The sequence below is a fragment of the Ammospiza caudacuta genome, chromosome 4 (assembly GCF_027887145.1).
Source record: "Ammospiza caudacuta isolate bAmmCau1 chromosome 4, bAmmCau1.pri, whole genome shotgun sequence".
NCBI lineage: Eukaryota > Metazoa > Chordata > Aves > Passeriformes > Passerellidae > Ammospiza > Ammospiza caudacuta.
In genome coordinates, this window is record NC_080596.1 from 67,996,241 (window position 1) to 68,019,088 (window position 22,848).

The 22,848-nt window shown below is 35.4% G+C and overlaps 1 long non-coding RNA gene across 1 annotated transcript; it reads left to right on the forward strand.

Annotated features, from left to right (window-relative positions):
- The first annotated feature begins 15,587 nt into the window (after positions 1-15,587).
- LOC131557220 (uncharacterized) lies at positions 15,588-22,384 on the forward strand. Its single transcript, XR_009274713.1, has 4 exons — positions 15,588-15,939; positions 16,065-16,111; positions 19,722-19,843; positions 22,067-22,384. It is a non-coding gene; the product is annotated as an uncharacterized LOC131557220 (long non-coding RNA).
- Positions 22,385-22,848: the final 464 nt, after the last annotated feature.

Genomic DNA, 22,848 nt, shown 5'->3' on the forward strand with positions numbered 1-22,848 from the left:
CCTTCCACTTGGTTTTACAGCAGAGAAAGTTTATCCTTCCTGAGGGATTTCTATGCCAGCATGTGATGTAGGTGAATCCTGGGAGTCCTAAACATGCTGGGAACTGGATCAAGAGTGAAGACAGAAAATGTTAGAAAACTTTTGCAAGTCTGCAAGTCACATATCCTTATTTCCCGGGTGAGTCCAGCAATACTGTGGAAGATATTTTTATTCTTTTTCTTACAATGAAGATGTCAGTTTTATCAAGCATGGAAAGAATATTTTAATCTCTGAATTTGATAGTCATAACCAGGAATGGTAAAATGGTAATGGATTAAAAAACAAATAAACAAGTGAAATTAGTTATTCTTTTCTCCTCTCTTCAGTCACCTAAATATGTATATGTATACTCATATATAATACATACATACATACATACATATATACATATATATATATATATATATACACACATGTATATATGAGTGTTAGATAATTAAAGGATCCCCTAGCAGGACAGGACAGGAATAAAAGAATGAGGATATGAGTCATTTTGTAACCCTGATTCCAAAATGTAAAGTACCAAGCTTACAGCTGCAGTTCAAAGTCTAAAGTAGCAGCTACAAAACAGATCTGGCTTTTCCCACTGCTTGAAGCAACTCTATATATCAAGTCTCTTCATGAAAGTGGCTTGAACCAAACCTACACTTCAACCAAAAATACAGCTTAGAGAGTGATAACCTGATAGAGTTATAATATTAGGAGAATAAAATTCAAAAATTGCACAGGATCTAGGAAATATTATTTTATTGCAAATTACCAAAATGCACATGAAATGTGAAAAAACTTGCCTGTGCCGCAGGCCTGCATTGGGATATTGTGGTTATATATCCAAGCTAACAGAATTAGGCATTTGATAATTCAGGCACAGTGTAAAAAAACAACACCTGGAAGCAAGTTATAAGGTCCTTCAACAAGGAGGCCATTATTTCATTTCCAACACATTACAAATGATAGTCTCTTTTAGTATTGTCTTGATACTGAATAGCCTTCCCTGATCTTGTTTTGTGTGGTATTCTTTAAACCTCTCTTGTGTTATATGCATGGACATATATATGCATCCACATATAGACACATGCAAAGAGTATTTCAAAGTTTTTGTTTAGCATCTGTAAAAATTCCTAACATTAAGTGGTTCTAATTAATCTATATCTCTTGCTGCCAAAGTACTCTTACATAGCTGCTGTAATAGAACTGTATGATCCCCAAAATTCTAGACATCCATCTCATTTCTAACAAGGCATTAATAGGGTCAAAGATTCACTCTCATTCACTGAGCAACATTAAACATGAATAATTGGAGATACTTGTGCTATTTTTAAACAGCTAAGGGAATCTCCATACCTATAATTTATTTAAACCATTAGCAGTAAGATGGCAATACTGAATCCATTAATAATTTCCATTTTATGAATTTCTGTTTTACTTTTCTGAATCGGAAGTATAAACCTATCCTAATTATAACAATTTCTAGAAACCTGAGGGACTTTTCTACTTTCTGTTAATTATGATAAAGCACGGGTACCATGCTTTGTTGGCCAGTACGTGTTGGAGAGGGCAAGGCATACTTTGAGATATTCCTAACAGCAACAAGAAGAAAACCATAAAATCTGTAGGTAAGTGTTGGTAACACCAAGTTCTACTGAATGCACCATTCTGCATTGAAAAAGTCTTGAGGTCATTCTCAGGGCTAAAAGCAGATGTCCTTGTCCATGAGGAACTGAGCCTTATACCACTGAAGCTAATGATCCAAATGTTCTCAATCTAGCAGTCTCAGTTCTACATCTCCCTGAGGTCAAAAGAATTTCCTTCACTTGTGCAAGATGTTTTTTTATTGGGGCAGGATACTCTTCCAAACAAAAAGGAATTATATTCTACCCAAGTTTTCTTTGATCTTTATTATTACATCATGAAACATTTTCATGATTTCAAAATTTTACATATTATAATGCGTTTCCTCCCTCATACCTTCTCACCAAACACTCTCCTTTTGTTTTAAATCACTGCTTACTATAGCAAATAATGTCCTGGAGATTAAATATAGGCAGTATAGCTGTCATCTAGGTAGATATCTACAGGTAATATGAGACCAATGTCTTAGATTTCTGCTTTTAAACATTTGTTTTTCTGAGACATTTGAAATCTCTCCTGTTTTCCAGATGTCACATATCTCTAGAAAATGTTTCTGTTCTTTAATCACCTATTGTCTAAAAGTATGACAAAAAAGTAATAATTTTAAGTCCGATTCTGAATATAAAGCAAATCTTTTTCGATATTAGGAGATTCAAGCATTTGGAACACCCAGAGACAATCTGAAATACCCGTCCTTGAGAGTTTTCCAGACCCATCTGGAAATGGTCTGATCTATCTGCTGATCCTGGTTTGAGCAGGAGGCCGGATTAGAAAACCCTTCAGGTTCCTCCCAGACTGAATTGTCCTATTAACCTATGCTGCTAATTCAAGTAATTAGAGAATGTTAGCTGTATTAAACTTTTCACTTATTGACTCTTACTTAATCCTAAATGCTCCCCACAGTTTTGCTCAGCCATACATATAAAAACAGGGCTGGTAAAGTCTATCAGTGGCAGGTACTGTGGAAATGAGTACCAGTGTACTATCTTAGAGAACAGAAAGTATCTTCCTCCTTTATTAGTGCCTAGACATTTTGCATCCTAGGTACTGCAAGTAAAACCTTGTATTTTCTACCATGCCTCATCTCACAATATCCAGGTAGTTATAGACAGTTTCAGGTTTAATCTTATTTCGGTCTGCTTTGGTTTATACTTTAAAAGAGACTTCACCATGACAGCTTTACTTCATGGTCTAAGGATAAGAATGGGAATTAACAATCAGGCATAACTTTATTTGCAGAACATAGAGGTTTTCTGTTCAGTATGTTTTATATGAAATGGAAAGTTACCTGTGAAAAAATAATATCTTTGGCTTTCCACAATTTTCCCACCTTTACCCTTAGTCTCTATGACCAATTAGGTGTTGAAACTCAAGATCAGATTTCAGTTGAAAGTTAAGATTGGAAGTTTTCTTCTCATGCTGCCTGTTTCACTGTTAACTTCACATTTTTATTTCCATTCTATTCTCCTATTTACACTTTCTGGTCTCTACTGGACTGCATTTTGCTTGAACTGGTCAGTTTCTTTCTGTCACATCTCCCAATGAATAGCATCAAAAAATTTCTATTTAGTAATGTCTTGGAGCTTCAAATTTAAAAAGTCCACCTTTGTAATAAAACAGAGAATGTTCTACATAAGCAAAGACATATGTGTTGTTAATCATCTTTATTTTATGTATTAATATTGGATTTAAAATTTTTAGCAGATCAGATATTCATATAGAAGACTAAGGAACTACCTTTTAAACAAAGACCCCTTCCAACCAATTTCTAAGTAACTGTTCAAAAATGTGATTTTTTTAATGTTTTTAAAAAATTCTCAGAATTATTTAACATTAGAAAACAATACATAATTTTCTGCTTTAATTCTCAGAAATAAATGAGCTGTTTTATGTGACATTAAAGCTGAAACAAAAACCAAAAACCACAAAGAAAATCAATCTGAAGCAATCACTTGCAATGGAAAAACATATACCCAGATAGATGAAGTTTATTGATGTTTGGAACAAATGAAAGGAAAACCTTATAATGAAAAGAATCAAACTACCTTAAAAATAATTGGCATTACCATCATCTAGTAAAATACCCGTTCAGATATATGTGGAGAAATTAATGCTTGATAGCACTAAATGTTCAGAAACTAAGCCAAATTAGACACCCCTTCCCTCTGCCTTGAAATATCACTGTAGTGCAATTGTACATTTATTTATGTACTGGCATTCAAACCCCAGCAATGTCCTACAGTAGCCATCTCTGGAGTATTCTGTGCACACACACCACAGTCATTTTGCTTTCAGTGGCTTTCAGTCACTGTCAGCTATGGATCACTAAGTGTTGAGCATAGCATGCCATGAGAACAGATCCACTCTCTAGGTCTAGTTGTGCATGAGAGCTGTTAGTATGCATCAATGAAGTATTGTGGGATTTGAGATGAGGGGTAACAAGCAAAGCAGTTTCAGCTTCACTGTATGCAAGAAAAATTCAAGAACATACATAAAATTTGCCCCTTTTCTGGATCTCAGCTTGTAATTTTTGGGTGAAGAGCTTCTGTTTCTGTGCCCAGTGAGTTTATTGTGATCAAAATGTACGTCACCCAAAGCATATGGAAATCCAAAAGTTATGATCTGTCCATAGCTGAAAACTTTCTATATTTTTATACAACCATTGCAGTTGAACTGAAGCTCTTTTCATGACTTATTGGAAAATAAATATGACTCACACTCCCATTCAGTACACTCCTGCATCTAATTGAAAAGACTATCAGGTTGTAAACCAGGAGGAATATTTGTCCATGCACAAGCTTCAAGCTCTCTGGTCATGGGCATGAATCTTTTGTGCTCAGGAAACTTGTACCATCTAGAGTTTATTCATGTCCTGGTGAGGATTTTATACAAATTCAATAACTGAATATGGCTTAGGCTGAAATAAACAATTTGGATTATAATTTCTATTGTCCTTGCATTCTCCCTTCCTCTGTACGTGTCTCTAAAACAACAAGAGTTCTGTCTGAGCTCTAGGAGCTATATCTCACTGATCCTTAACATTCAGATGCTTTCTGAATAAGTGATGTCCTACAGTTTCCATTTGTTACTATCTCTTTCCTATAGGTTGGCTTCCTTTATAGGGAATGCCAGCTTCTTCATTCCTTAATTATCACTGTCCCTCTGACCTACTACAGCAGAGAGAAAGCCCTTGCCTGAACAAAGTAGTCAGAAGGAAACTCTTTCTTTTCATCTGCAACCAAACACCAGTTTATATACGTGCCTGTGGGAAGGTGGTTGAGTATCTACAACTGAGTAGATTGAGGGAGCATTTAAACCTTGGCAGTATTAATTTGAATTAAGCCAGATCCTAGGCTTCTATATTTTCAGTTTCCCTATTGCTTTCCAACCCCTGGCAGAGAGGAAGATTTTTAGCATAATTCTTGGCCTGTTTTCCATTCTGTAGATACATGTTTGTGATTTCTCAGTTGTGGTGGTGTATATATGCAAGTGAAATGATTCTATGAAGACATAGGAGAAAAAGATCTTTGTAATGATAAAACTCTGTACTATTTCTCTCTTGTCCAATAAAGACAAAATTAATTTTTCAAGAGATTTAAGAAATGGTACACGTTTTCTTCTTCAAATACTAACTATAAAATTCAGCCTAACAGAAATCAAAAATACTTTCAAACTATTTCAGCTCACTGTAGTAGAATAAGAGCTGAGTAAATTCTGCCACTTTCCCAACAGCTTCTTCAGCTGCAACTTAAAATGTCCTGATTAGATAGTGGCTCAGACTATCTCCCTAGAAGGTAATAATTTTTCTGTCTATCTTTTTTCTGAGCTTTCAATTTCTGTTGCATACGCATGAACTCCAAATACTGTTGTCCATAGAACAGCTCCTTTAGAATGCAAATGCCTCCCAAAATAATTCTGCCACTCTGAATTTGGCTCCCCTGAGCCCCACCCTGTAAAAGAATTTATTTGTCATTTACATGAAATTTATATGAAAAATACATTGAAAAAATCCCAAATTAAACAGTTCTATTTTTTAATGTTATTAACTCATTAACTGCCACAACCAACTCTATGAAAGTGTCTGCAAAAAATATGTTGCACAGCTTGCAAGTTCTTTGCTCAGTCATTCTTTGTGTTCAGTACTAGCCTAAACTAAATAGAGTAAATAATGATGCAGAAATCTCTGGATATACTCTGCTCAAATCCCAAAATGTAACTCAGATTGTTTAGGACCTTGACCAGTCAGGCCATGTCACACCTATTTCTGGTAAAATGAAGAAATAAAAAAAGGAAATCCTCTGTAGCCTGGTATGATTGTGATATTACAGACCTTTTGTTTTTTCTAAACACTTCAACAGTTTTCATTTAAAAATTAACTCAATTGGGTAACTAATTTAACAAATTATTTTAATTCCGTAGCTTTTTGACTAAATAACTAATTGCTAAGGATGACTAATACCCATATTTACTCTCAGTTTCTGAAGCCTTCTATATATGACATTATTAACATTCTGATAAAATTGCTAAGACATATATTATCATAGAAGCCTGGAAGCTGCAGCATATTTCTAAGAGTTTTCAGTTAAAAGTCAGAATTATAAAGCCAGTGCAAACTTTAGGGTTTCCAGCTGCAGTTCACAGTTCTTATTTAAACAAAATATAAACCTTGCAAAATTTATTTTGCTTTAAAACAGTAAAAAGTTCAGGCTCAATCTTTTATGATTGCTAACAAAGACTGTGGAGCCATGGCAATTTACGTTAGCCAGCCATCTGGCTTCTGAGAGGGAAAAGAGTCAAACAAGTGACTGCAAAGCTGTTGCTATTAAATGTTACTCAAAGTCCACAAAAAGAATTTGAATTCAGTGTCTTAGACAGTATAAATGAGTGAACAGATAGCAATAAAGCAGATGAGAATCAAGACCACCTCTCCTACCCAATGCAGCATGGAAAGAAGCATTTCATAGTCACCACTCAGCACAACTCGAGTGTTCTGGAAGTTTCCCACATGAATTCCAAGCAGGGGAACAAAACATTGAGAAACCTTCTGACTGATGTCACAAATTTTATCATCAGAGAGAAAATAACCAGTGTCTAATAGATATGTGGAGTTAGGCGAGGCAGGGGGAGCATTGAGCAGTATGTGTGAAAACCCCAGATGTATTTGAAACTTGATAGTAGGTTAAGGAAAATTGATTTGTGAAGGTTACTTGGCTGGTTAATTATTATAATCTTTATGACTTTCAGCTTCTGGTTGAATGTAACTCTCAAGTATTTTTGAGTGGTTAGCTAGGTGATGCAGCCAGCATACTTTTCATCTCAATTTACTTGGAATTTTAGAATCTTATCTTTTAAACTGTCAAGGAAACATGTCAAATTGTTAAAGGAATATTTCTACCCTCTACCCTTAAATCAAGGTACACTTCTTTCTGCTGATTTGCAGTACTTAAACTCAGTCATTCCTACTTACAGACAATCCACATTAATAGTAATAATTTAAAACTGTCACTCAGCAAGTCCCAAACATCTCCCTTTTTCAAAGAATTGCAGAAAGAGCAGAAGCATAAAGGGACCTACATCATCTACCTGAACCCTCTGCACAAAGGTGTGCTAGAGCACATTGATTAGGGCCATATTCTCCTAAGTTTTTAATATCTCCATGGATGGAGGCTCCCAAACATCTCTTGACAACCTGCCCAAGTACTTCATCACTCTTGGGGTTATTTTTAGTTTTTAATATTTAAACAGAATTCCTTTGTTTCAGTTGATACCTATCGCCTCTTGTTCCTTCACTGGGCATCACTGAGAGGAGTCTGCTTCTGTCCTCCTTGACCTGTCTCACAAGATATTTATACACACTCAGAAGACCCCATCATGAGTCTCCTCTAGGCTGGAGTCCCAGCTCTCTCAGCCTCTCTTTATGTGACACTTTCTCCTATCCCTTAATCACCTTTCTGGTTCTACACTGGATTCACTGCTTTGCATCCAAGTCTCCCTTGCAGAACTGGACACAGCACTCCAGATGGGGGCTTCCCAGAGATGAACAGATGGATGAAATCACCTGTCTCAATCTGCTGTCTTTCCAATTTCTAACACTTAGAACTCTTACACATATATACACTCCTTACAAATCATTTCCTTGCTTCCAGGTTCATTGCTGTCTACTGAGTATGTTAAAATTAGCTGTTTTGCACATTTTCTCATTAATACTACTGAATAGGTAAAGGGGATGAAATTGGACAAGGGCCCTTGGGGTTCTAGGAACTAAAATAGCCTCCTAAAGTCCAGTGCCCTGTAACAGTATAGTCAATGCTGACAAAAGAAATGAGGCAAATTTTTACTTAGCAAATGAAACAAAACCTGTAATCCTTCTAATCTGCAAAGCCTATCTGGTCTAAAGCTGACTTTCCTCACAACTTTTCTAAATTGTCAAGAAGAAAATTCCCCGGTTTTGCTTGCAGTGCAACACTATTCTTCACACTGCTAAGCTGTAGCCAACATGCTATCAAAGCTTCAAGAGGAAGTCAGTGTGCCAGGTCTTTCTTCTCAGTTTAATATCCCTGACAGTAGAGTGAATATCGATGACAGCATTAAATGTCTTCTGGCAGGGCTTTGCTAAATCTGAAAGTAAAAAAAATTGAAAAAATATATAACCACTCAGTAAAAGCATGCATGAATCTTTAAAGTCGGTATCTCCTTATGTGCAAATTGAAACATGAAATAATTTAAAACTCCCTACTTTTTTTAAATTTAACTCTTTCTGGGACAACTAGTGATGAAGCAACTGTGAATAAAGTGTACAGTGGTGGAAAGGGGCAAAGAAGAAGGTGACATGCCAATTTTATCACAGTTCTGAATTTTTAGTAGATACTTTTTATAGTATTTAAGGAATACTGAATAGAATGACAGTAAGAAAGTGGCAGGTATTGCTCTAATAACTCCCTTAACAGCTTTCTGAGGAGCACATTGAAAAACATATAAAATTTTGAACAAGACAGTTGAAACTCCTCCTGCTTAAAAATGTGTAAGTTTTTTTATATATGTGTTTTAATAAACACAACAGAATACTAAATATGAGCAAGTCATATCCCCTGGTTACCATATCTTGTGTAGAGGTAATTATTTTTCCAGTACTGGCAATCTGGGCAGGATTATAAAGATAGGCAATATGACTGCTAGTGCCCTAGTGAGTCATAATACAATGCATAGAAAAAACTCACATGCTCTATCTATGACCATCCATTTGGATTTTTGTCTCTTTTAATTCCTCTGACAATCTGAGTAACTTCAGAAATAAATTGTGACCCAGACCTGAGAAATATATATATATTTTGCTTTTATGTCAAAGCTCAGTGGATTGTGGCTTTTGTGCTGTTGGAAGCCACTTAAGCAATAATAAAAAAAACAGTGTGGGAAGATGCCCCTGCATACATTCATTTTTGAATCAGAAAATATAGTGAGTCTTGAGTACAAAAGCTGTCATGTATTTAAATTACACATCTCAAATATTTATTCAAAGCTCATTTTCACAGAGCAGGTGAGTATATAGTCGCTAGACACTAGGCAAAGCCAGAATAACAAGAACAGTTTTACAGGCAAAGAGAAAGATCCTTTCAGTTTCAAAGTTGCTATTGTTGATTGGGGCTGTTGCTGGTGATACAGATTTATGATCAAGGCACAGGTTATTTACAGCCCTATTGTAAAATAACATTGCAGTTTTCCCATGATTTACTGTGCAGTTTATGCAAGATACCAGCTGGTATTTCACAGTAGCTGGGGAAATAATGTTACTGCTCACTGCAGCCTTCTGACAGTGACAAGGATTTATGATGTCACCTGAAGATGAGAGGTTATGAAGTAAAAAAAAGACCTTTGGTCTTGTATCTGCTCCTGGCATCCCACTACCACTTTAAATGTTTTGACAACTTGAATTAAAGGACAAAATAAAATGGCCTTGCATGGCACAGACACTATTTTGCTATAAGACTAGTTATATTTTACCCATGGGAAATTTTTTATTAGAAACTCATTGGCATGATCCTTCATGATTTCTTAAAGGATTAATGACTATTGGCATATCCATTTTTAAATGCCTAACCTAGAACCCCTTTCAGAAAGGACACACTTTGCAAAATGAGGAACATTGTAGGTGTTATTCTTCAACAGCCTATTAGAGCTATGAATCTTTCTTATTAATGCAAATTTTCAAAGGCTGTTTAAAATATGTTATCTAGAAATAAAATAGGGGTCAATAAGAACCTAGGAACAAATTATATTAGAAGGATCTCTGTCAATTGATAAAGTAGCTGCAGGTAAAAGTGAAATTCTTCTGTATTTATAAGGATTCAAGTGATGGAGTTCATAAAGACTGAATATTTGAATTTTCAGGAATTTCAGAAATAGTCCACAGAAAAAAAAAATCACTAAGATAACATCTATAAAATAATAACAACATAGTATTCTCAACTAGGAGGGCAATCTTTTTCTAAAAATATTAGAGTGAAGTTAATAATGTTTAGGTCATGTTTCTTATCTAAGTACCTAAAGCAGACTCACAAATAGATCTGTTTGTTAATTTTATAGAATCTTCAGATGCAAACGATGTCTTTATGTACTAAATCTCATATATGTACATTTGGATCACTCACAGTAAGTCAAGCACAGTTCGTGTTGATCTCAAAAGATAAATTAAGGCTCAGTACTTTTGAAAATCAAAACTTTAATTAAGAAACTTTGACCTACTCTTATTTTTTCTTTTTTCTAGTACTTTTTCTTGACTGTCATACACAGTAATTAAAATATTGCAAGACTCCCTGCTCTGGTTTCACAGAAACTCATGAGATGGCACTTTGCATTCCCATAAAACTTTCTTCCTTCTACCTGTTCCTCTTCTCTACCTCCCTACACAAATAGAAGAGCAAATGAATCTTCTTCTTGAGGTAAAAAGTTTTTAATTTTCATTTTCAGAAAAGGGCAAAGCAAGGAAGAATGAAAGAATAAAATGGCACATATCACAAACTCATGTCTTTCGTTCCCTTGGAACTTCTCTTTTGCTTTGGTCTTAGTTCAGAACTAGGCTGTATGACATGTACTTAGGTTCCTAAGAGTTAATTTGCAGGTTTCATATTCTGTGGTTTTGATATTAAAGGGATTCTGGTTACTTTGAAAACAAACTGTAGAATTTTCTGGTGTTATGTCCTATGTAAAGAGAGATACTAATTCTCCTCAAGATGTATCGGGGATGACTGAAGTGGTCAGTAGTCCCAGCTCTTTATCTTGACCATGTGACAAATTTTGTTTTTCCAAATGTAAAGACATCCTGAATCTATCGTGAATAAATATTTGAATCTATCCTGAATGAGATACTTGTTCATTCCTTACATGTTTACAGTCTAGAATATTAATATAAGCTACTTATGCAAAATTAAGAAGCTGACATAAATCTGCTTGTGGACTAGGAAGGACCAATGCTAATTTAATATTCTGCCTGCACAGTGAGATGACCCAAGAGCAAACGTGCTCTGCTGAGCCATGGCTGTTGCCAGGGTTGTGCTTTGTCAGATGGAGATGGGCTCAGGGCAGTATTCACTTGTACTGATGATATACTTAGTACAGTACCAATTATGTCAGTGCCCCTGTATTCAAATACATTCCATGGAGCTTTGTTAACAGGTATGCAGGGTTTATGACTAAATTAGAGGGACAAATCCCCAGATATTGAAATACTGACAGTCATGATATAGAAAATGCTGAAAAAAATTAAGATGCAATTCATAAATAAAATAATTTAAAATAAGCATCTTTACAGTGCTTCTTTTAACACTAGAAATTATTTGAATGTATTTCTTTACAATGCATTAAATTGTATAAAGAATATAAACTTTGTTCCAGAAAAAGTAGGTTTTTCTTTTCTTTAGCAATATCTAATAAAGTCAGCCTGCTTTTCTTCAGCTATTCAGATAACTTAGAATATAATAGACATTATGATTTTATGGAAATGATTAATACTATAATCTGAAGAAAAGCTATTAAGTGTAGACAAGATAGGGAGGAGCTACAGACCTATCATTTCCCACTGAATAATCCTCCTGAAGAAAAGTAAAATTATTCTGATACCTTTATGCTAATGGATCAGAGTGGATCAGAGAGCTGAGATCTATGAATTGGGAGATAACCACTAGGACTGTAGAAGTATAGAATCCTCTGTAACAGGCCAGACTTTTGAATTCCTAGTTGTTTTACTTTCACTATATGCTCTAAAGCATAGGTTTAACAGTGTTATGGAAATTCCATTCTATTGCCTCAATATTTTTTTAATACGGCCATCATTCCACAATCCAGCTCACCCATAATACCTTGGTCTTGATCCAAGCTGTACAGACCTCATTCATTAGCAAAAGTGAACAAACTAGATTAATTTATTGTCTCAGTTAATATTTCTTATTTCTTTGAATCTGAAAAATAAACTCTATTCCATCCAACTACCACCAGGTTAACTGACCTAACTGTGTAAGAGGAGTGAAGCTGTTCAGCTCTCAGTAGGCTGAGAAGAGGATTTTGACTAAAGACATTTTAATTAAATCACTTCATTGACTGGGTAAGAGAGAGGAAAAAGTCTGCTTTCATTTTCTTATAACTTTATTGCTTCTACAGTTCTAATAAAATAAAAGCAATCTATATCTTATTACTAGTAGTAAAATGCATAGATATACCTCACAATTAGATCAAGGTGAATATTGGTGAATTGCTAACTAACTAACTAAAATGCTAGCTGAAGAATTTTGCTGAAATGTTTCAAAATTTGCCAAGTAATGTTTTCATTTATATAAATATTTTTCTACAATTTTTCTTCCAGAGTAAAGACAAATATCATACTGCAAGAATAAAATACTTCAATTCCACAATTCCACTACTAACTGTACAAGTACATTAACCTTTAATTATAGAAAAAAGATTATTTTAAAGACACAAATAGAGTATGACAGGTGATTATTGATGGTGTTTAGTCTAATATGTACAGTGAAAAGCACAGAAATGGGTAAAAACAAATAAGGACATTCTCTTTTATTTCATACAGTGAAAATCTGATAATAGCTTAATTGTTACTATGTTCTTGCCAATACAAATGTACTTAATCATTATTGATTCTACCTGAAATACATGCTTAAAATCAGAAAGATTTAACATTTTTAAAGCAAAGTTAAAGCAAAACTATGTTTAATAAAGAAATACTGACTTTTAAAAAATTTGGTCTGTATATGTTTTAAGTCAACCTATTAAATACTTTTTCACCTCAAATACTGATATCAGGAGATAGCATGTAATTTCTTCATGTATCTTATATCAGAAAAATCAAATTTTCTTCTATTTTTTCATTTGCTCTTCTTTCCACACAATACAATCCTTTGTTCCCATGCCTCTATTTTAATGCAGTAAATGGATTTCCTATTTAATGAATCAGCACTGCCAAACTTCCTATAGTTTAATGCCCAAAAACTCTTGGAGTAATAATGAGAACTGCTACTTCCTAACAGGTGATTTGCTGTACATAGTGAAAAAAGGAATTTTGCATGTGGATTTATGGATTGCTGAGACTTACTTGTAGCTTTTTCTTGTTTGGGTTGCAATATATTCATTATAGCATCAATGCCAGTTATAGCTGAATAAATTATTTCTTTCCTTTTTTTCCTATCTGTGCTACGAATTATGGGACAAAAGAACACCTTTTTAATTACCATTGCCTCAAAGCATCTAAATCATTAATTGTGAAGAGTCAGATAATCAAAATTTTTGATGGGTGGTCCATACATAACATGAGTAATATAAGGTTTTGCACCCTTACACTAAAGCTGGGACTAGTACTCTGCTAGGTAACCTCCCACTAGGTAATCCTTGTTCTCTTTTTATTTTTCCCCAATTTATTTGTGTATCCAGAGTTGTTATTTTAATTTTACTAAGAGAAGGTGAACACAGGGCTTGAGCACCTCTTCCATGCAGACAGGCTGAGAGAGTTGGGGCTGTTCAGGCAGCAGAAGAGAAGGAGTCAGGGAGGCCTAAGAGCAGCTTTGCAGTACCTAAGGGGGGCATCCAAGGAAGGTGGAGAGCGACTTTTTACAAGTTCATATAGAGGTAGGATGAGGGAATAGCTTTAAACTCAAAGAGATAGATTTAGATTAAATTAGGGAGAAATTCTTTGCCATGAGGGCGGTGAGATACTGAAACAGGTAGCACAGGGAAGTAGTGGATGTCATTTGGAGTGTTCAAGGCCAGGTAGGACGGCACTTTGAGCAACCTGGTCTCGTAGAAAGAATCCCTGCCTGTGTCAGGGGTTTGGACAAGATGATCCAACCCCAATCATTATATGGTTCTATTTTTAATTTAGTACATTACTTGATACTTATTTCATTACTATTAATTTATATACCTTGGACACCATCTACCACCTTTTTAAGCTGTATTATGAGATTCTTCCACATCATCTTTCCCTTTTCACAGCATTTAATCAACAGATGCTACATGAATACAATTCTACATAAATGGGATTTTGATTGATTTACTCTGTGTTATTGTCTCTTTAGGTCATGTTACCCTGTGACCTGAACAATTTTTTAACCTTAGCCTTAACTGTTCAGATGATTTACCCAGAATATCTCCATGTACTTTCTATTTGTTCTTGTTAGCAGTTGTGCTATTTTTTAGTCCCTTGTAGCTAAAACTGCCTGTGGCAGGGTGATAATGGGTATGGTGCCTTGATGTTTTATTCACAGTTCAGTGTCACTCAGTATACAACCTGGTTTCTTGCTGCTATGCTTTCTGAGACTTTCCTCAAGTTTTCTTTGTGACTTCCTTCAACTCTGTCAGACCATCCTGCACTGCCTTCACCTAAGTGGTGGTAAAATGTAGGGAGATAGAACATAAGAAAATAAAGGTAGTGTAGAAAGTAATCTTACCCCTAAGGAGTTGCAGCTGAGCCAATTATCAAAGATTAGGAACCGGCCTGACTTTACCAGGCCACAGCTGTAACCAATGAGAAGAAGATGCTATAAAAGAACACGGTGGCTGGTTGAGAGTGGAACTGGGGTTGGTTGGTTGCTTTGTGGAGAAGAGTGAGTCAGTGCTTGGAGGAGATGACCATGAGAAACACCAAGAAGGTGTGACACTTTTGTGATAAGGTGACAAAAGTAGTAAGTCTTCCCAGTGCTCTCTCCACACTTTTTAGACTATCTCTTATTTATATAAGCTTAGCTGCTCTATTTCCTGTGTACCAATTCAAACCATTCCTAGCTTTATTTCTACCTTACTACTAGAGTTCCCTCCTTGGTCTGTTACTTTCCATCAGCTAGTCCATACCTATCTAATCTGAAATTCCCATGAAAATGCCTTTTGCATTCTCAAAGAGTTTTTGCTGACTATTTGCTGACTCAACAGATCAAATAAGGTAGTGTAAAACCAGTAGATTTGTAAATCTTGGGGAAACCTTTTAACTTCTGCAGCAGCCTCACTGCTAACCTATTAAGCTGGATTGGGAAGGGTCAGTAATAGCTAAAACCACAGCTAAAACTAGAATAATTTAATCTTGGAGTTATAATAACCATTCACAGGAAAAAAAAAAAAGTTGGAGGATGGAGGAGAATCCTGTGAGGTGGTCTTGCCTCATAGCAGAGCCAACTGAAAAGTCAGAACAACTTGTTCAGGGCATTTGCCAGTGGAGTTCTGATCATCTCCAAGGATAAATATTCCTTAATGTCTCTGGACAATCTGGTTCAGTATTTTATCCCTCTGCTGTGATCTTTTTCCACCTAATACCTACTCAGAATTTTCTTTTTTGCAATTGTTGTCTACTGCTTGAAAAATCAATATTTGTGTGCTTCTGACTAGGAGCTGATTCTATCATCCCTGTAACCTCCCACCAGGTAACCAAAGAGACCAAGAAGATCCCCTCTTAACCTTTTTCACTTAAGCCAGCTCCCCTAGCACCTTCTTACTCCTTACGTGGCCCAGTCCCTTTTATCATCTTGCTTACCTTCTGAAGGACTGTCTCCAGGATGTGGTTTATTTTTTCTTTCATTGAAGAGACAAAAAACAAATGCAGTGCTCCGGGCATGGCCTTCCAAGCTGCACAATAGAGAAGAAAAGCCACATCTCTTGAAGATCTGTCTGCACTCTTGTTAATAGAGCCCCACATGGCTTCATCCTCATTGTCACAGGTTGCGCTGCCAGCTTGAGATCTCTTGAAAATAAGCACTGCATTCCAATACTAACTGGGAATAGGTGAGAGCCCTGGCTTCTTAAGTGACTTATGCTGTCCAAGCAGAGAAGAGATACTTCAGACATCCAGGGATCTTTATATATAAAATTCACAGCTCTCCATGTTCCTTTATGCTTAATGTGTGCAGGATCACGAGAGGAGATAAGATGAATAATGCAGAGATGCCAATCTAGGGTAAGTTAGTCTCAGCTTTTGAATAATCTTTAATAGAAGTTACATAACTAATCCTTTTCCACTTCTTCACATATGAAGCAAACCTGTAACATTACTTATTTCACATCTCAGACACGTTTTGCAGTAATGCAGACACATTTTTGTGGTAACGATGTGGCTGTGAACCAAGTGTTTGCATGGGGCCCATTGGCACCATGCAGACAAAGCTTGTTGCCTTTAAGGAGAGAGTGACAATTGTGCTGCTTTTCTAATTATGCAGTATCTCACTTGCCACCCTGACAAAAATTGTAGTTGTAGCACATTATGTTACATTTTCTAACTCACAGACAGCTTATCTAATTGAGCTAGCTTGCTGGAAATTCCACAAAGAAAAAAGCCCAACAAGCACCTACTCAAATATTATAAACTCCTGTTGTGTCATTGCTTAATTAGGTCAATATAATTATATTAAAAATCAAACATAGTCTTTTGTTCCTCCACTAAAATTGACCCTTACTGTGAAAGGAAGCATTAGATAAACAGAATTTTAGATATTTTTTTTAGTCATTCTGTTCCAGGTCATTTGAAACACCTCTTTCTTGAAATGTCACTATAAAACCTTTATTTTCATTTCAATGTCATAGAAACAAATTACATGTAATATCTTTCCTGTCCCTTTCCTTCTCGGTGCTCTCAACAAAACCAGACATAAAATCCCAGATAAATACTGGGGAGAAAGGAGCAACTTCCTCATCAGAATCATAGAATGGCCTGGGTCAGAAGGGGTCTTTAATCATTTACTTCCAACTCCTCAGCATGGTCAGGGACACCTTGCACAGCCCTGGGTGCCCAAAGCCCATCCAGCCTGGCCCTGGGCCCTGCTGGGGATGGGACAGACAGCCAGGGAGGTTGGGTATGGGTTAGGAGGTGCATGGAGATTTGCAAGAGTGAGTGCACAATGACCTGGCACACCTGGTCTGACCCTCTCTGGGGCCTAAGGCTGGACTGGATGACTTCCTGAGGTATCTCGCAACTCGCATTACTCCATGAAACTGCAGGCAAATTTAGAATGGTGAAATGTAAAAGGAAGTAAAGATGGGGATTAATCAAGCCTGTTCCTGAACTCCTGAATTCAGTTGGACCATATATCAACCCAACACCCATTAATTTTATACTCCAAATAAATATACTTTTTTTATACTAAATTAATTTTATACTCCAATTAGAAAATTGAAAAGCTTCAAGCAATCTAACTTTAGGGATATTTGTTTGGAGATTTCGATTCAGTTTATACCTGAGTATATCTATTGACAATTCTGGAATTATTTTCTAGTGTTATCCTATCAGCCCATAAAGCTTAAAAAGTGGCCTCTTTTCTAAAACAGCAACAAAGGGAAACACTTGAAAAATATTAGAAATTTATGAGTCAATGTCTAACAAGTTGGAAAGACAGTGTTCTGAGCATCCTAAGCATATGGGACTTTTTAATTCAGTGTAACCTAACAATAGATTAATTGGAGGATGATTCCTTCCTCTTGCACATGGCCAAGGACAGCAACTAATTAAAACTCATTTGTTATAAAAGATTTATAGTTATGGAAATTAAACTGACTACATCAAGATTTTTTAAGAGATTGAATTTTCCTATGTGTAAGGGGATTAATAATATAAGAAATTGAATTCACTATAAAATGCAGTGCTTTTGAATACATGCAACATTACTGAAATAGAAGGGAAGTGTTTTAATGAGGAGAATTAAATTTGACATTAATAGCAGGAACAAATATGTGTGCAATTTTACTACTGATATAGTTTTTGAGTTTTACAATGCCTCACTGTGCAATGCACACAGATATAGCTAATTCTTTCTATAATGGTAAAAAAATCCCTTTTCAGGAAATATCCTAATAGTTTATGATTTTATATATCACAAAAGCATTTATGTTCTCTATTCTCTCACTGATTCAGATCCTGTGCAACAGTTAAATTATTATTCTTTCCTTGACAGTGAGATCTGTAAGTGTCCAGCTGAAGGTTTGGTTAACCTGATTGCAACTAGTTTTGAACTTATTTGTAACATTAGAGATGTTGATTAAGATTCTAATGGAATGAGTATTAAGGTGTGTTCCCTAAAGCATTCAGCAGCTGGGACAGACAAATTGGATCCCTGAAGAGCTAAACAGTATCCTAGTGTCACAGCTTAGATTAAAATTCTATGCCCAGTTATTTTTCTCTTAAATCACTTAATTTCAATGTACCTTTCATAGATTTAGTTGGAAATCAGCTGCAAATGCTAAAAACACCAACACCAAAACAACTCACTTGAAAGAATAAACATAGGTGTGTTTAATAGATTCTGTTGCTAACAATGTTGATTCAGAAGCATATGAACCTTATAGAATAGCTTTGTCTTTCACATGGATGCTTTGTGATTATGCTGACATTTTTCCTTTCATCGCTGTTAGGCTGCCCACAGTGTCACTACATGCAATTCAGTGATAATCATTAGTTTTACACAGCTTTAGATACCTCAGGATTATATTCCTAAAGCAACACTCACTTCATTAAAAGTATTATTGCATATGTGAATAGTAACATAGAAATGAAAAGAGAAAGGCTGCCTCAGGAAGTTAATTTTTTCTTCTGCTATTAAGACTTGACACAAATCTTGATGAGAAGCAAGAATAGAATATCAAGTACAAACTGAATACTTATAAAGCATGTTTGGAGCATAATCCTGTACTTGAATACTGTCCTCAGTACCAAATCATAGAAGTACAGAATATGTCTAATTAAAACCTACTGTAGTTAAAAAGATTATCAGTATATTTTCATATATTTAAACAGGTCTAGAGCTTTTAAGCATCAGAAATACACAATAGAGAAATAGCAAAAAAATTAAGCAAAATAATTTCTGTTTTAACCACATATGAACATCATCCTGTGACAATTTTTGCACCTTAAAAATATGCCGAAATTGCCATCTTCATTTATTATTAACTCTACTGGAAATAAAAGCTCCTGGTTGCTACAGGACAGAATGGCACAGTGTTTAGCTACAACCACACTATGCTAGAAGGAAAAAATGCAGCACCACAGTAGCTAAAAAATGAGATTTTGTCTGAGTTCACATACCCTCCAAGCTAAAATGTGGTTTGATGTCTCCTGGTCAACTCATGTACTGGGGATTAAATTAATTAAGAGTTGCCCTAGTCTATTAAGGCTCCCTGTAGACTAATTATTAAAATGCCTTGGACCATTACAAACCTGCAGCAAAAGAAAGTCATAAAAGGGTTGCTTATATTATGAGAACTCCAATACCCAGTAGATTATCTTTTTGCACTAAAGAGATTCTACAATACTGCCTTCCCCTTTCCTTTTCTGCCATGTAAGGAACAGAAAAATGTACCAATAGGAAATCTGCGTATTCATTAGTGTTTCTTTTTTGTATATGCATATGCTTTTATCAGTTTTCAAATTGTTTATAGATGGAAAAAGTCTGCTTTCTAATTTCTGATTTTTGTTTTCTTTTCCTACATTGAGTTACCATATATATAATGATTAGGGATTTTAAAAACTCCAATTATTAATTAAAAAAATGTATAAAATAACTAAACAGAATTTCTTACAGAAGTGCTGAAGCTGTCTACAAGGTCACTACTTAGAAACAGCAGGACATTTTCCCATAAAGTACAACTACCCATTTTTTTCTGTTCTGCCTTTTAAGAAATCAGAAAAACACAAGGGCTCTAGGTAAGTGAATCTCTTCTCCCAACCCAATTTTACACTTATGTAGCTCTGCTCATTATTGCATTATCAAAACCATGGTGCAAAGAAAACAATGAGACCAATGAAGTGATAGAAGTGAGCACATATACTAGATTCTTAAAATATAATTTTTTACTTTTAATTTCCTCTTAATTCTTAACTAAGCTGCGACTAAATTCTTAACTACCCACCGTAGATGCATTACAACTCTGACAATTGATTTTCCCTGAAGGTGCTTACTGTATCTGCCTGCCAACCACCTGAGTTCATCAGATAGCTCAGGACAAGCATCCAGGGCAACCTTGTGTGTTTATCCAAATCCACTTTTGGATATCACCCAAAATTACTAGCCATAGATGATACATCTGGTGAGGCCACTCAGTATGAAAGAAAGTTGAGGGAGCAATCTGGAGTCTTTCATGGACAGAATACACATTTTCAAGTATATTACCAGAACAGAGAAATGTGAGGTCATATGCAGGAAGTAAAAAACCACTGTTCAGTAAAACTGAGTTATTCCTGTGCTTTGCTGTTGTGCAGTGTGATTTAACAGTTCTGTTTCCTTGATGAATATGGACCATTTAAGACTGCACCATACTGGTGAGAATGTTATCTCTCTCACATACACACATGGTGAACAAGCCTGACTATTTGATTCCAGACACACAGAAAGAGTCTTCTGTGTTTAAAATATAAATTAATCTTCTGATCTTTCTAAAATATTATCTTATATTTTAATTATTAATCATTTTTATTAATCATAAATTATGTATTGAAAGATAGTTTTACAGTTTTAAATAGATTTTTTTGCGAAAATAACCCTCTTACCTTTGTTTATGGATTTAAATAGGTTTGCAGTGGAGAAATATTTTGCAGTAGTTTATTATATCAATGGAGGAGACAAAAGCTGCAATAGTGCAGCTGAATGATATGTCTAAATTTAGCACTTATTTAGTCTATATACAAAGTTGTTTCTTATTAAAACTATTTCCTTCAGGTTTAAAATTGTTGAAAGACCCACATAAGGAAATTCATATAATTGATCTGTGGAGTTTTATAAATGCAGACCAAATGCTGAGCAATCCAGTCCAAAAGCATGGCTACTTGATCAAATCACACAAAGCCACAACAGCTCTAAAGAGAGAAAAAACTGACTCAATAGGAGAAGCAGAGGAAAGCAACAAAGACCACTTGCCCACTGTTTGTGATAGCAGTCTATTTCAGTATTTAAACTGGTATGAAATCCCTGGTTTTAAAACTTTCCCTTTTCAGAGCAAGCTGTACCTCTCAATCCAGTGATCTAATTGGTTACCATAGGAACAGCTGGAGACTTTCAGGTTTTGAAAGTTGAACCTCTAATAGTTTCTATACATGCCTCCAGGTCTAGCCTGATCCTGTAAAGGAATACTTAGGATTTTTAGACCTCCTCTGAAACCCTGTAAAGCTACCTATATGCCTAGTAATTAATATAGAAAGAGATGTGGCAGAAAAACCTAGTGATTGATTACAGGAGGAAGGCTATCTAGTTAAATGAAAGACTGTGGTGGATCAGCAAAGCAAATGAACACAAAAAAAATGCCCTGGGATAGACTAGGAAGAACCTGCAACCTCCTAAGCATAATAATTGGAGATTCTTCTGTTTTCTTAATTTCTAGTAATTTTTTTATATTTCTTAGAATGTTTTAGCTCTACTTCAGTGGCACAATATTTGTGTTAGGATAACTATACGTAATCTGTTGTATTCACTGGAAGCCATTGCAGTTTTTTACACTTAACGCTTTTGAAATCTTGGGAGAAAAAGCACATAAAAATCATAAAAACACAAGTGTTCATTCCTTTTCCAAGAATTACTCCAAGCTTTAGGAAACTGTTGTATTTAAGATTAATGGATTTTTCACCCTGCTAAGGTATCCAAGCAGTCTTTGCTGCCCTGGCTGGCGTCTTTTGAGAGAAAGAAAGGCTGCTCCATCAGCCTTTGCAAACACCAGACCAAGACTTAATATTGCTCAGCTGGCACCATCCACTCTCTCTGTTAACACAGATAACTTGACCCCAGTCATCATTTTTGCACTAGCTCAACTACCATTCCTTTCTTTAACATTTTATAACCTTCTATGCAGGTTTTTTCTCTCTGGAATCCTGCTGCACCAATTAATGCCGTTTTAACAATCCTCACTCTGTAATCTTACCTTTCTTATATCTCTGCAGACTTTCTCACCGTTCTTCCTGTGTGAATCAAGGCTGTGTCTTATTTGAGTTGATCCTTGGAGTCTTGGGTCCCCAGCCACTAAAAGAGGGAGAAGTGGGAAGCTTAGGACAGGTAGTTGTAACGCTCCTTTCCAAATTTTTTATTAAGTTGATGATGGAATGCATAAGTAAGGAAAAAAAGGAGAAGTAATTTCCCTTGGAGTGAGCAGATGTAATATGTCAGGGTCCACTGCTATCTGCAGAAGTGCTTGTCCCCTTAGGATAGAAGCAATTGTTAACAAAAGGGCATTGTTCTCAAGAGGAACATGGGACAGAGTGTTATGAGAAAGTAAGAAGGCTGAAAATCAACAAGGATAAAAAAGAAAGTCAAACTAGTCTTTATTTTTGTAGTTATTTGAGGGTTATATGTAGATTTTAGGAATCTAAAATATTAAAGAAATAAACAAATAAGCCAAACTTAAAAAACAAAGTGCTAATGATTTATGTCAACATATCCTGAGACAGATAAACACCATAGTTTTGTGTGACTGCTTATCTATTATTCTGTTTATTCTTATTAAAAACTGATGCTTTGTGTGTTTGTGTTCTGTATGTGAGTCCAGGATAAAACTAGAGAGGTGGATTTGAAAAGATGTGAAATACTAAAATATTCTTTTTTAACTGTTTTATTAAAATATTCAATATGTGAAAAATAAAATCATATGTCAGGAGTTATAAGCTATGATTAGTTTCCCTAGAGGAATTCTTGATTTTTTAGCTCAAGACTGAGTACTCTGTTGCCC